This window comes from Ostrinia furnacalis, unplaced genomic scaffold, assembly GCF_004193835.3.
Source record: "Ostrinia furnacalis isolate ACB-3 unplaced genomic scaffold, ASM419383v2 OfSCF0606, whole genome shotgun sequence".
NCBI lineage: Eukaryota > Metazoa > Arthropoda > Insecta > Lepidoptera > Crambidae > Ostrinia > Ostrinia furnacalis.
Genome location: NW_021130845.1, coordinates 625,439 through 638,643, shown reverse-complemented (window position 1 = coordinate 638,643; position 13,205 = coordinate 625,439). Strand labels below are relative to the sequence as shown.

The window sequence follows — 13,205 nt, the reverse complement described above, 5'->3', positions numbered from 1 at the left end:
ATTATGTGCTATGAACGCCATAAGTGTAGCTGAAATAATAATAAAAATAAATAATCGTTGGGCAATTCCATACAGCGCCATTTAGCCATAAAATAAGCAACAAATATGCTTGTGTAATGGTTCCTAGCTTAACGGATATAGGGCAAGTGACCCGGTTGTGGCCACCGACCCCTTTGTGGCCATTTGTGTCACTTTCGATCGGTTCTTTTGTCAAAACAATATTGATTTGTCAGTATCTACAAATAATCTTTAAAAATATACTTAAAATTAAAAATAAATAAAATGACATAGCTGATTTAACATGCCATTAATTTGACCTACATGAAGAATAAAAAAAGTTTTAAAATAGAGTATCGATAAGAGATTTTTTTTTCATACGTTAAACAAATCTGTTTTTCTCGACAATCCTGCTAGGTGTAAGCATCTAATAAGTACAATAATTTATGCCACTAATAAGGTTTTAAATGGCATAAGTTTTGTAGCTGTACAAAGAACTTAGTACCTGTAAACCTTTCATACAAAGTGGTTGTTCAAAAATGAAAGTGTTTTTTTATTGTCCTGCATAATATAAATTATGTAAAATAAGTTAACGATATATATTTTAATTAATAAACCGTTATTATCTTGCTAAAAAGTTGATACATTTGCAAAAATGCATTGTATAATTACCATGTTTCATTGCGCTACCGTTATCCACATTTTTTTTCTAAGTCCGAGCTTTACTTGAGAACCACGTGACGTACACTAATCTTGGGAGCCGCGCGGGTCAGCTTATATGTATTAATTATTGAAGAAATGCTGTCCATCGGCTCAATACAGAGGTTTGAACATAGGTCTGACTCGCGGTCATCATTGTCCGATGCGGCCCGAACGGAAAGTTAAAGTGTCGCCCATCATTGTCCCCCATGGCCCGAACGGAATAGTGCCATTTTTAGGCTGGCAGCGAAGGTGTTAAGTAAATATTATGTGGAGCGTAGCTTAAATCTATTAGTAAGAACTAGAATTAGAAACTTGACTGTTGTTGACCTTTCCGACGGTCTAGACAAGAACACCTCTAACTAGGTGTCTTAAAATTTAAAGTAGATTAGACATTCTATCTAGATACCAAATATCTATCTCTTTCACTTATACTGGACTGCACGCCATGAGTGAATGAGTCAGATTCCATCTGTCGCCTTTGTAGCCGGACAAACTATCACAACTGTACCTCTAGCACGAAAAACTTATCTTCGAATCGTTTGCTTATTCGACAATTCGATACCCAGCCTTCAAATTCAACGATAACGCGTGCGTGACCATCTCGATTGTCAAAATTAGTTTCGTGCTACTATTTCTCATACTAAGTTCGATTTACGTCATATTCACAGGGGCGCTGTTTCTAAATCTTTTGATGTCGATTTGAATACGCAAACAATTTGAAGTCGAAACTTTTTCGTGCTAGAGGTACTTGCACGTTGCTTTAACTTGCAGTTTTAAATTCGAAGTTTTCGAAGTGAAATCTAGTTCTTAGAGTACAAGTATGTGTAACTTACCATAATTNCTTACCATATCGATGGTAAATAAGTGTAAGTTGGAAGGTTGCACCTTGGGTTTCGGTTTTCGTAGAACTCCTATCGTTCGATCTTAGAACTTAGAAGCATTTAGGTATTAGATTTAACGGTTTCACGTTTTTGGTTACTTGCCTGAGTCGAGGCTTAACCTTTTGTGTATCTAAACCGCACCTAATAACTAGTACTGTGTATATGTTACAGGAAATGTATGAAATCCGTCATTGTATACAATTCCCAGGAATTGTGTATAAGTCCTAAAATCACCCGGAAATGTGTGATGTAAATTATATTAGACACATTTTCTAGGAAAATTATACATTTCCTAAACAGCAATCGGAAATGTAATTAAGATTTCAATGAATACGCGTGGACATGCGGTGCGAGGGGAGGATATTGCATCATCCGATTACGCGGGGTCTCTATCGAATCGAATATGCTTATCTGAAATTTGTGGTTATTAATCAACCGGATCCTAATTTATTAATTACTAAAAACATCAATAAATGTACTTGTGATGATGAAATTCTTATATTGCAAAATAATATTAAGTTACTAGAATATAAAGTCGAAACTCTAACAGCAAGTCTTGATTTTCATATCAAACGGAATATCCCAAAAGTTCGATACGATAACACTGTTGTTGTGCATAATAACGTGCCTAGCGTGAAACCAAGTCAGATAAGCGATTCAAGTAACGAGGCTAAAAATATTAACATAACGATAAGACCTAGCGATAAGGAGGTGAAAAACACTTTGTAAATGAAACGAATAATATACTTGTTAAACCATATTTATTTCTTTTTATTACAAGCTTTATTTATTAAATCCAATTCCATTTTTCAAAGTTTAAATTCTTACGACTAAGGATATTATATTTTAACATAATATAAAACATACACAAAGAGTGAGGTTTTTTGTTATAAATTCTAAAAATCCAGCTTGTCTCCAAGTATACTTCCAAACACGACTTGTAAATGCTGAAGTATTAGGTATAACATCCGTGTTTGATAGAACAATAATAGGTGTTCTTTGTATACTTGCATCACCCTCATATTTAATTCTTGCTAGACATGTATCTCCTCCAAATAACAATTTCAATACCTCTTCAGATCCAGGCTCAAAATTTGGTTCATTCCAAATTAAAATTCTACGTTGAACTACATTACAGTACATTTATTGATGTTTTTAGTAATTAATAAATTAGGATCCGGTTGATTAATAACCATAAATTTCAGATAAGCAATTAAGTACCAAAGTCTCGATTCCTTTGTGTTAGATTCTGTATTTAAAATAAAATCATAATGTATACAATATATCTTGACCGTATTTAGAAAAAAAATTTATAAGTTCTTCAACTAGGCGTACAAAAAATTTGGCGATTCGATAGAGACCCCGCGTAATCGGATGATGCAATATCCTCCCCTCGCACCGCATGTCCACGCGTATTCATTGAAATCTTAATTACATTTCNTTAATATTATTTTGCAATATAAGAATTTCATCATCACAAGTACATTTATTGATGTTTTTAGTAATTAATAAATTAGGATCCGGTTGATTAATAACCACAAATTTCAGATAAGCATATTCGATTCGATAGAGACCCCGCGTAATCGGATGATGCAATATCCTCCCCTCGCACCGCATGTCCACGCGTATTCATTGAAATCTTAATTACATTTCCGATTGCTGTTTAGGAAATGTATAATTTTCCTAGAAAATGTGTCTAATATAATTTACATCACACATTTCCGGGTGATTTTAGGACTTATACACAATTCCTGGGAATTGTATACAATGACGGATTTCATACATTTCCTGTAACATATACACAGTACTAGTTATTAGGTGCGGTTTAGATACACAAAAGGTTAAGCCTCGACTCAGGCAAGTAACCAAAAACGTGAAACCGTTAAATCTAATACCTAAATGCTTCTAAGTTCTAAGATCGAACGATAGGAGTTCTACGAAAACCGAAACCCAAGGTGCAACCTTCCAACTTACACTTATTTACCATCGATATGGTAAGTTACACATACTTGTACTCTAAGAACTAGATTTCACTTCGAAAACTTCGAATTTAAAACTGCAAGTTAAAGCAACGTGCAAGTACCTCTAGCACGAAAAAGTTTCGACTTCAAATTGTTTGCGTATTTAAATCGACATCAAAAGATTTAGAAACAGCGCCCCTGTGAATATGACGTAAATCGAACTTAGTATGAGAAATAGTAGCACGAAACTAATTTTGACAATCGAGATGGTCACGCACGCGTTATCGTTGAATTTGAAGGCTGGGTATCGAATTGTCGAATAAGCAAACGATTCGAAGATAAGTTTTTCGTGCTACAGGTACAGTTGTGATAGTTTGTCCGGCTACAAAGGCGACAGATGGAATCGGTCATGGGAGAGGGCTGCAAACAGCGTGCCGCAGAAAGTGTTTGCGATACATCACAAAATTGGTATGCAGGTCTAGCGCGAAAAAGGATTTCACTCATCTGACTCATTCCCCCTTCCCTCCGGACCTCTGAGGCGATCAGACGTGTGTTTAGTTAGTGTCAAGAAATTTTTAAAATAATATTTTAATTTTTGCTAAGTTTAACCCGGCCGAACTACCAGGAGCGCAGCAACAAGTGAAGATCGCCGCGCATTGGGTGAGTGAAACATCCCTATGTGCGTGAGTGCGTCCGCTATACATAACATCGCCTTGCCGTTCAAACCACTCCTACGCATCTAGTGGGTGTGCGCTAGAGCAAGCCCCGCCCCTTCACCAATTCATTTGCCGTCGGCTCCGTGCGTCATTTAGGCCTACGAGAAATTATTCATCTAACAATGCCGAGAGTTCAACGTTAACCGCCTCTTAACAGCGCTTCGGCTATCAATGTCGAACCAGAAAAACCACCCTCTCACTACGGATCTGACTCAGAATTAAACTTGTCCCATCATCTGGGTTAGTGAGGCATGATAGTGCGGTAAATATCTCAAAAAGAGTGAAGCGCAGGCTCGCAGACACGCCGGACCGCCCAGATGAATTTTTATGCGAGTTCAAAACTTCAAACAAATGTTCGACAGGCTGCACTCATATCAGGAGGAGAAATTTATTTCCCTTAACTCATCAATTAACACCTTAATTGAACAAAATGCCGAAATCAAAAAGTCAATGGACATTATGTCGTCCCAATATGATGCTCTCGTTAACAAGGTTGAGTCACTTGAAACGGACAATCAGCTATATAAATCTCATATCAAGTAGCTTGAAACTAAAATAGATATGTTGGAGAGAGATTCAAAGTCTGCGTCAGTGGAAATACGCAACATCCCGAAACTTGACCAGGAAAACAAGAAATCTCTGCGTGACATTGTACAAACCTTGGCCTCGGCCATAGACTTAACTCCCCAAGTTCAAGACTCCGAGATCCGAGACATTATTCGTATGAAAAATCAAACAGAAGTAGTGAATTTCACTACCACGTCAAGGAAGGAGAATTTGGTTCGAAGATTCAGGGAGTACAATAAAGAAAAACGCCTGTCCAATAAAGCCACGATTAACACCTCGACTCTTAGTGCTTGTTCACGTTGACTCGCGGGCGCGGTGGCGGGCGCGGTGACGAAATATCAAACATATGTAGTGATTCCAAGTGTTCACGTACGAAACGCAGGTGCGGTCTAACTAGCGGGCAAGCTAGCGACTGGTGCGCGCGGAGCGCTCGCGGTAATTTCAACGCGTGAAGATGTTTGTGTGTGTTCATGTCAAACTAGCGGCGCGCGGCGCGCGCGTTTCACTCGCGACGTCAGGTAAGTTCAACCAGTTTGAACTTGTCGCTAGAAACGATAGTACGTCACACTCGCGCGAACGCCTGGTGGTTAATGTGAACACGAGCTCGCAACGTTTCCCGCGCCCGCACCCGCACCCGCGCCCGCGCGTATCTACGTGAACAAGCACTTAAGCTTCCAGGTCCAAGCAAAACTGTGTTCTTATCGGAAGCCCTTACAGCGAAAGCCCGTCGAGTATTCTATCTCACAAGGGAGCTGTTAAAGATCGTAAAATTGCGGCCACCTGGACTTCGTTTGGGAAGGTATACATCAAGAAGGACGAAGATCAACCCCCAATACGAGTGAATGAAGAGAGCGAAATTCCAAAATTTTTTTTATGATATTTTTTTGTCTATTTTATATTTCTTTTTTACTTCTGCCAATGTATTTCAATGTTTACAAACATTCCGAAGCTGGCTACCAATTCTTTTGCCATTCTCAGTCTTGTTTGTTATATGCCAGCCGTACATGGCCTACTTGTATACTGTTTCCGAGGTATGCCTCACCAAATATAATTTTCTGATTTATGTTTATTGTATAATGATCTGCAGAATTACGTCATCTCAACATACTGCTGCTGTCTTGCACGTATCTTATTGGTATTCTACATATTTGTTTTTACAAAACAATTTCTTTTAAGCTAGGAGTATTAACACATACACACACACACTCACATAACTCACTCAATAAACACCACACTACAAATTTCGTTCATGCGGGGAGGGAGGGGGTCCTGATCACGGTTCTAACCATTCTATTTATTTCTGTCAGTCACGTAAAGTTCGTGACGCAATTACATTGTTTCAATAAAATCACCTATAATGCAAAATATTAACACCTTAAACCTTGATCTGGACTCCCTGTCTCCCTCCTGTGTGATTACGTGTGGGGTCGGCGACGTTAAGGAAAAGATATTTACTGATAAATTATCCTTAAATGTTCTAATGCAAAACATCTGCAGTATAAACTGTAACCTAGATAACTTCGAAACACTCCTACAAAGATCTGAAGTGGCCTGGGACGTATTGGTATTGACGGAATGTTGGCTTCCAAAAACTAATATTGTACCTAGTCTAAATAGCTATGTTCATGCAGCCAACTTAACCAACCTCACACAAAACGAAGGAGCTGTAATATATCTCAAAGACCACTTAAAAGGAACCTTCGAGGAACCGAAAGTCGAGGATTGTAACTGCCTACTATTAAAATTCAACAATGGGACCTGTATTATTGGTGTCTATCGACCTCCAGGCTACAAGGACCCTACCAATTTCATCAACTCAATGGACGCTTTACTCTCTAAATTAACTACTTTTAAAAATATTTTCCTTTGTGGTACATATTAACATTGATATCTCACCAAATAGTTCTGAGAAATATTCCAATGATTATCTAAATATGCTGGCTGCCCATGGGATCCTCGATGGGCATTCCGAAATTACTCACTTTCGAACCTGTCTCGATCACATAATGATAAAGTCCAAACTTGAAGCTGCCTGTATAGCACTGGAGACCTCTATCACTGACCATCAATCGGTAGCTATAAGCATAAACCTCAAAACCCAACTGAGCTCCCATAAGAAGTATACATCTCACATCGACTTCCAAAAATTAGATCAACTGGTCCAGGAGATTGATCTTGGTTCCGTACTTATGTGCAAGGACCCTAACAGCGCGGCTAGCTTGCTGGTTGAGCGATTAAACACAGCTATCTTGGAAAGCTCTTCCACTAGAAAAACTCCAAAAAGACAATTCATTCACAGGCCATGGATAACCAAAGCCCTGCTGCGATGTATGCGAAACCGTGACAACATATTTAAAAAATACAAATCAGATCCTTCTAACGAGATTATTAAAACAACATACAAACGCTATAGGAACTTTTGTACATCTTCTCTGAAAAAAGCTAAGAGAGCGTTCGAAAAGTCGCAGTTGGAATCGGCCCTAAATAATGTGAAATACCTCTGGCACATGGCGTGGCGTAAAAAAGTAACCGGCTCAGAAAAAAATGTCAATCACTCGTCTCAACTTCTCGACCCGGCACACAGTAGTTTGATTTTAAAAATAGGTGGACATACGATCGAAAGTCATAATTTCACCGAAACAAAAATTGTTTTGGATAGCATTTTGAATGCTGATCAACATTTGTCATTATACATTTTTCGATAAAACGAGCCTTTCATGCTTAAAAAAATTATGACAAGAAAATTTGTATGGAGAAAAATCATTTTTATTTTTTTTCTGGCTACTGTTGCAAACTGTAGTGGTCAAACCTTATGTAGTCGTAANGAAGTAAATAAGTTCTTCGCTAATGTAGGAAAAAATCTGGCTGAAAAAATTGACTCTTCAAACCAAACAACGTTTTCTTCTGTCCCTAAAATGTCTTGTGCCGTCCCATTCTCGCTTGTAATGTCGCCAGCGGACGAAGATGAGGTTTTAAAACTCATTATGGGTCTGAGGGATAATTGTGCGGTGGGAATTGACCTTATATCTTCTAAGATCACGAAAAGGTATGCGGCGCTATTAACATCTCCTCTCTGCCACATTATTAACCTCTCAATTACCAATGGAGTGTTTCCATCGGTCTTTAAAGTGGCCTTATTAAAACCTATTCATAAATCGGGTCCTAAAGATCGCGTGTATAATTATAGGCCAATTTCTTTACTCCCTACCTTCTCCAAGATTGCAGAACGTATTATGAACGATAGACTCATTAAGTACTTGGAGAGTAAAAACCTACTGTCTGTCTGTCGCCTGCCCAATATGGTTTTCGTCGTGGCAAGTCTACGAGCGACGCTGTTCATGAGCTTGTCAACTCTGTCATAACATCTTTAGATGCGAAACAAAAGTGCCTAACAGTATTCCTCGATCTAGCCAAGGCCTTTGATACGGTCTCCTTTCCGCACCTTCTGTCAAAGATGGAGAATATCGGAGTTCGTGGTACTCCACTCAAACTCTTCGAGGACTATTTAACAAACAGAACTCAACGTGTCAAAATTGATGACTGGACTAGTGAGGAGGTCGATATCGTTTATGGCGTCCCCCAGGGCAGCATTCTTGGGCCAACGCTATTCCTGGTGTATATCAACGACTTGTGCCAGCTGCCCCTGCATAATGGAACTTTGTTTACCTTTGCGGATGACACTGCCCTGTTCTTCAGTGGCAAATCTTGGCATGACGTCTTTATGCATGCCCAACAGGGACTAAACTTGGCGGGGGAATGGCTCAGACAGAACATTCTTACCCTAAACATTGACAAGACAAAATATATTACCTTTGCCTTCCGCACTAACCTACTGCCGAGTCATGACCTAAAGTTGTTCGTACACAGTTGTGCTGCTGCTGATCCTTGTTCCTGTCCCAGTCTCACTAGAACAAATGAAATTAAATACCTTGGGATAGACCAGTCGCTCTCCTTTAAACCTCACATTGATACACTCGTCGTTCTGTTGCGCAAACTCATTTACATATTTAAATCTCTCAGACACGTAGCCGATCGTCGGGTGATAAAAATGGTCTATACTGCCCTTTGCCAGTCGGTTGTCAACTACTGCATATCTTCCTGGGGTGGGACTGACAAAAGACACCTTTTAGAAGCGGAAAAAGCGCAGCGTCTCATCTTGAAAGTGGCTGCTTGCCTTCCACCCCGCTACTCCACTGAAGAGTTGTATAAGAGCTGGGCCGTCCTCTCAGTCAGGCAGTCCTTCATCCTCCAAACAATCCTTAAAAAGCACTCTCAGCTGTTGTATGACCCGGATCTAGTTAAAAAGACAAACGCAGAAAAGGCAAAGTCTGTCCGAAAAAACTATACAGAACCGCTAAATCACATAACTTTTTCTGTTTTCTTGGTGACTACTTATACAACAAACTTAACAGTTCCCTAAATTTCTACTCGTACACAAAACATAGTTGTAAAATCGCAATAACCAACTATCTTTACACGCTAGATTACTATGCAACTGAGAACTTGCTCAATATCCCGGTCTAAGCTAATACGATAAAATGATAATTATCATAAATTATAATTTACCTCTGTCTTGTTTATCGAGTTTTCATTATGTACAAACTAGCTTTTGCCCAAAAGCTTTTTTTGTGGAATTTCGTTTGTCACAGATCGTAATTATAGCCTATATGTTATACTCGGTTATAAACAGTGATGCTGTGGGATTTCATCGAAATCCGTTCAGTAGTTCTTTGCGTGAAAGAGTAACAAACATCCAGACATCCAGGCTTTCGCATTTATAATATTAGTAGGACTATCGCTTCCTACTCACTTCCATCAGCGAGCTTTTCTTTCACCCTTCCTTTTCTTAGATACGCACCTCATATGCCTCACGCACACACACACACACACACTCACACACACCCACTCACACACACACACACTCACTCAGTCATTCTTATTTACTAAAAACGGGTCCGCCACAGAAAGTTCCTTTTTTGGCCATGACGCGCGCTGCGATCGTTTCGTGGTTCCCCCACCTTATACTTCGCACCCAGCAAATAGCTATTGTTGTATTTTTTCCTTTTTGGAATCCAAATTGGTTAGTACTTAAGATATTATTTTTATTTAGATACGCTGTTAACCTTTTTGCTATTATCTTCTCGAATAATTTAGAAAAGTTAGGTAATAATGCTATAGGTCTGTAATTTTCGTGTTCATCCTTTGGTCCTTTTTTGTGGAGAGGTTTTACCAGAGCTTTTTTCAGATCATCTGGAAATATTCCCGTTTCAAACATTAAGTTTATTATATGGGCAAGAGGTTCAGCTATAAAGTCTATACTGGATTTAATTAATGTCATTGGTATTTTATCGTAACCTGTACTTTTTTTGTTTTTTTATTAAGATTAAAGAATTTATATTTTGATGATGCTTGAATCAGTCAATTTGGGCACATTTGGGGATCCAAAGTTAGAAATTTGTATGTACTTAGTTTAGTTGTGAGTTATAGAGTACTTATTATTATTCTGTGGTTATAGGTCGGTATAGTATCACCGTTCCAATGTCTCCCTTTAAAGCATGATCAGGATCTCAGAACTTAATTATGATTACTTTAATTAATACTTTTTGCATAATGGAATCAATTTCAGTCAAGCTATTTGGGACGTGTATAAGCAGCCTGGAAGGGGCCTAAGAAAGAACTAAATAAAATCGATGACTGCGTATTATGAACTGGTGTGAATAGAATAATTTGTTGAATCTTTTCAGATTGAAATAAATATTTATGATGTCTCACCCTATAATAAGATAATCAATGAGGATCTGCATATGAAGAGTAAAATTACATACTTAGAAAGTGTTTCTAACCTGGTTGTTCCCCTGGGTTCAACAGTGCTGATTCTGCCGTTTGGTCCTGTTCAGTGTTAGACACGTCCATTGGCTCCATCGGTGTCTGTTGTGGTTCTGGCGCCGGCTCTGGCTCTGGTTCTGGCTCGGGCTCAGGTACTGGCGGTAGCTGTGGATAATATTTTCTTGTTTATACAATCTGGATATACCAAGTCACTACAGCTGTTTCATGCTGAATTTGTTAATTCATATCATCTCAATAGTGCGATTAAAAGCACAATGTGGAATTTCGGAAATTGTGTGTAAGTTCATGTAAGAATAGGCAATAATCTTGTCATGGTCAATAAATTACATTACTAATTTGATGAATGAAGTAATAATAACATCAGTTGAGAACCTTGTATTTCAGAAATAATACAAAGTGGAAAAAGGGGATTTCCGTCATTCTGTGATGTATGAATTCTGTGAATACTGTGGCAGTTTTCACTGTGAAATGGTAGGTACAACACAAGGCATCACTGAGCTCGTATTATTTGCACGCCGCGTCTCTGAATACAGCCTTTGTATAGGAAACAATTGATAATAATATAAATTTCAAACCTCTGGAGCTATCCTAGGTGTCTTCCCAATTTTGAGTCTCACACTGAAGGGCAAGTCAATCACAAATTCAGGATGGTGCAGACTCAAGTCCTTTCTGGGCACCACATCCAGGTCTGGGCAGCCTTGCCTGAAACGTTAATAAATAGAACATTAAAAATATAGTTTATAGCTGAAAAAATATACAACACTAGTAACAGATACTAATATTTAATAAGGCAGATTTTTTGTAAGAAATAGGTACAGTCAGTGCATGTCCACGGAAGACCAGCGTCGTGGCATTATCTGCTGAGATGCTATGACACCATGCTGAGTTCACTCATTAAATTATGTTAAGTATTGTAAGTGTATTGTCGATGATACTGAATAAACATTTTTTCTTTCTTCTTTCTTTCTTTCAGAAAGGCACATCAAGCTTGACACTGAAGCTAAGTGCAATTTTGCAACAAAATAAATAAATAGGAAATAATCTTTATTCACAAATATCATTTTCTAGGATGTAAAAACCACAACTTCTGCACTAGGCTCACAGGCCTCTGATTCCTTAACAGTAAACAGTCTGATATGAAGCAATATCTTACCATTTTACCAAAAAGAATAGACTGCTATTATGCAGTTGTGCTGCTAAAATCTTCTCTGGAATCCTCGCAATCCTCTATCTATGCCTCTAGGTTTCTCAATTTCCTAAAAATTTAGTAAAAAATCAACAGAACAAAAACTTCATTGATATTGATTAAAATTATGAACCTGTAAATCAATGATATAGATAGACTGTTGGTAATTTCCCATGGCATACTATGAGAAAAAAATGTGTATGCTAAAAAATTTGATTTAGACTCAGTTTTTGAATTGAGATTTCTAGCTTGAAAGTGACCATCTTCTCCATAAGGGTGAATTTAATTTGAAAGTTTGTAACAGACTCAATAATTATTTAAAAATCTCAATTTTAAGTTTCTTACCTCAACTCTTTTCTTCCTGTCTCTTCTCAAACACTTCCGATGATGCAGTATCTTTATCTTTCTTTTGCTGAGCATCATCGTAAGTATTTGTCAATTCTGCACCACCCAGATTCTCTTCAGGCTCCCAAGTGTTATCGTCACTAAAGAAAATACAGAAACATAATTGAGTGAAGTACTAGGTATGAAAACAATAATAAAGACTGAGACTATACGAATGTTTAATTTGATTAAGGACCTTTAGACAGGTGGTTGATGCTGGAAAATGATGTATATTTTCAATCCCTAAAATAGCAGTAGAGTGGAACAGGAGTAAGTAATGCACAGAAAAAGCTGTAAATACAAGATAACATTTTGTCAATACCTGGAGCCTTCAAGGTCTGCAAGATCGAAACCGTTCTTCTTTCTTGGCATTTTTAATAATAGATTAATTTAATTTATCAGCCAGTAGAAGTAAAAACCAACATTAACAAACAATTTCAACAACTCCAAACGCAACAACAGACGCGGATTCACTGGGATTCACCGGCTATTTTACCGATCGGATCGGACAACCGACATTCTGTCAATGTCAGTAATGTCGTTCTACAATATCGATGTTTTAGAATGTTCAATTGAATTTATCGATACTACGTGGCATAAAAATACTCGAGTGGCGACGAAGGGCCGAAAGATATTGGCTCTGTGCACGATTACAGCGCCAACTAGCGTCCACAACTTTGTGGGCTCTGTCACATTGACATTTAGGTCGTATAATTGTGAAAAAATATCGAAATGAAAAAATAACAAATATTTTCGACTAATAAATTGTTGTGATATCACGATTTGGGTGGAAAAAAGGTTTTGAAATCATTTTGGTCATTCAAATCAAATGAGGTAAGTCCTAAAAGTGTGTTTAATTTTGATTGTGTCAGGGTTTGTTTACTTCATTCATAGTTAGATTCATAGTTGTAGTTTTACAGTAAAACAAAAAGATAAAGCTTCTTTAACGGTTTCATTATATAAC

At 37.9% G+C, this 13,205-nt stretch overlaps 1 pseudogene; it reads right to left on the bottom strand.

Annotated features, from left to right (window-relative positions):
* Nucleotides 1-10,655: 10,655 nt before the first annotated feature.
* On the bottom strand, nucleotides 10,656-12,628 carry LOC114366268 (chromobox protein homolog 1-like; annotated as a pseudogene).
* Nucleotides 12,629-13,205: the final 577 nt, after the last annotated feature.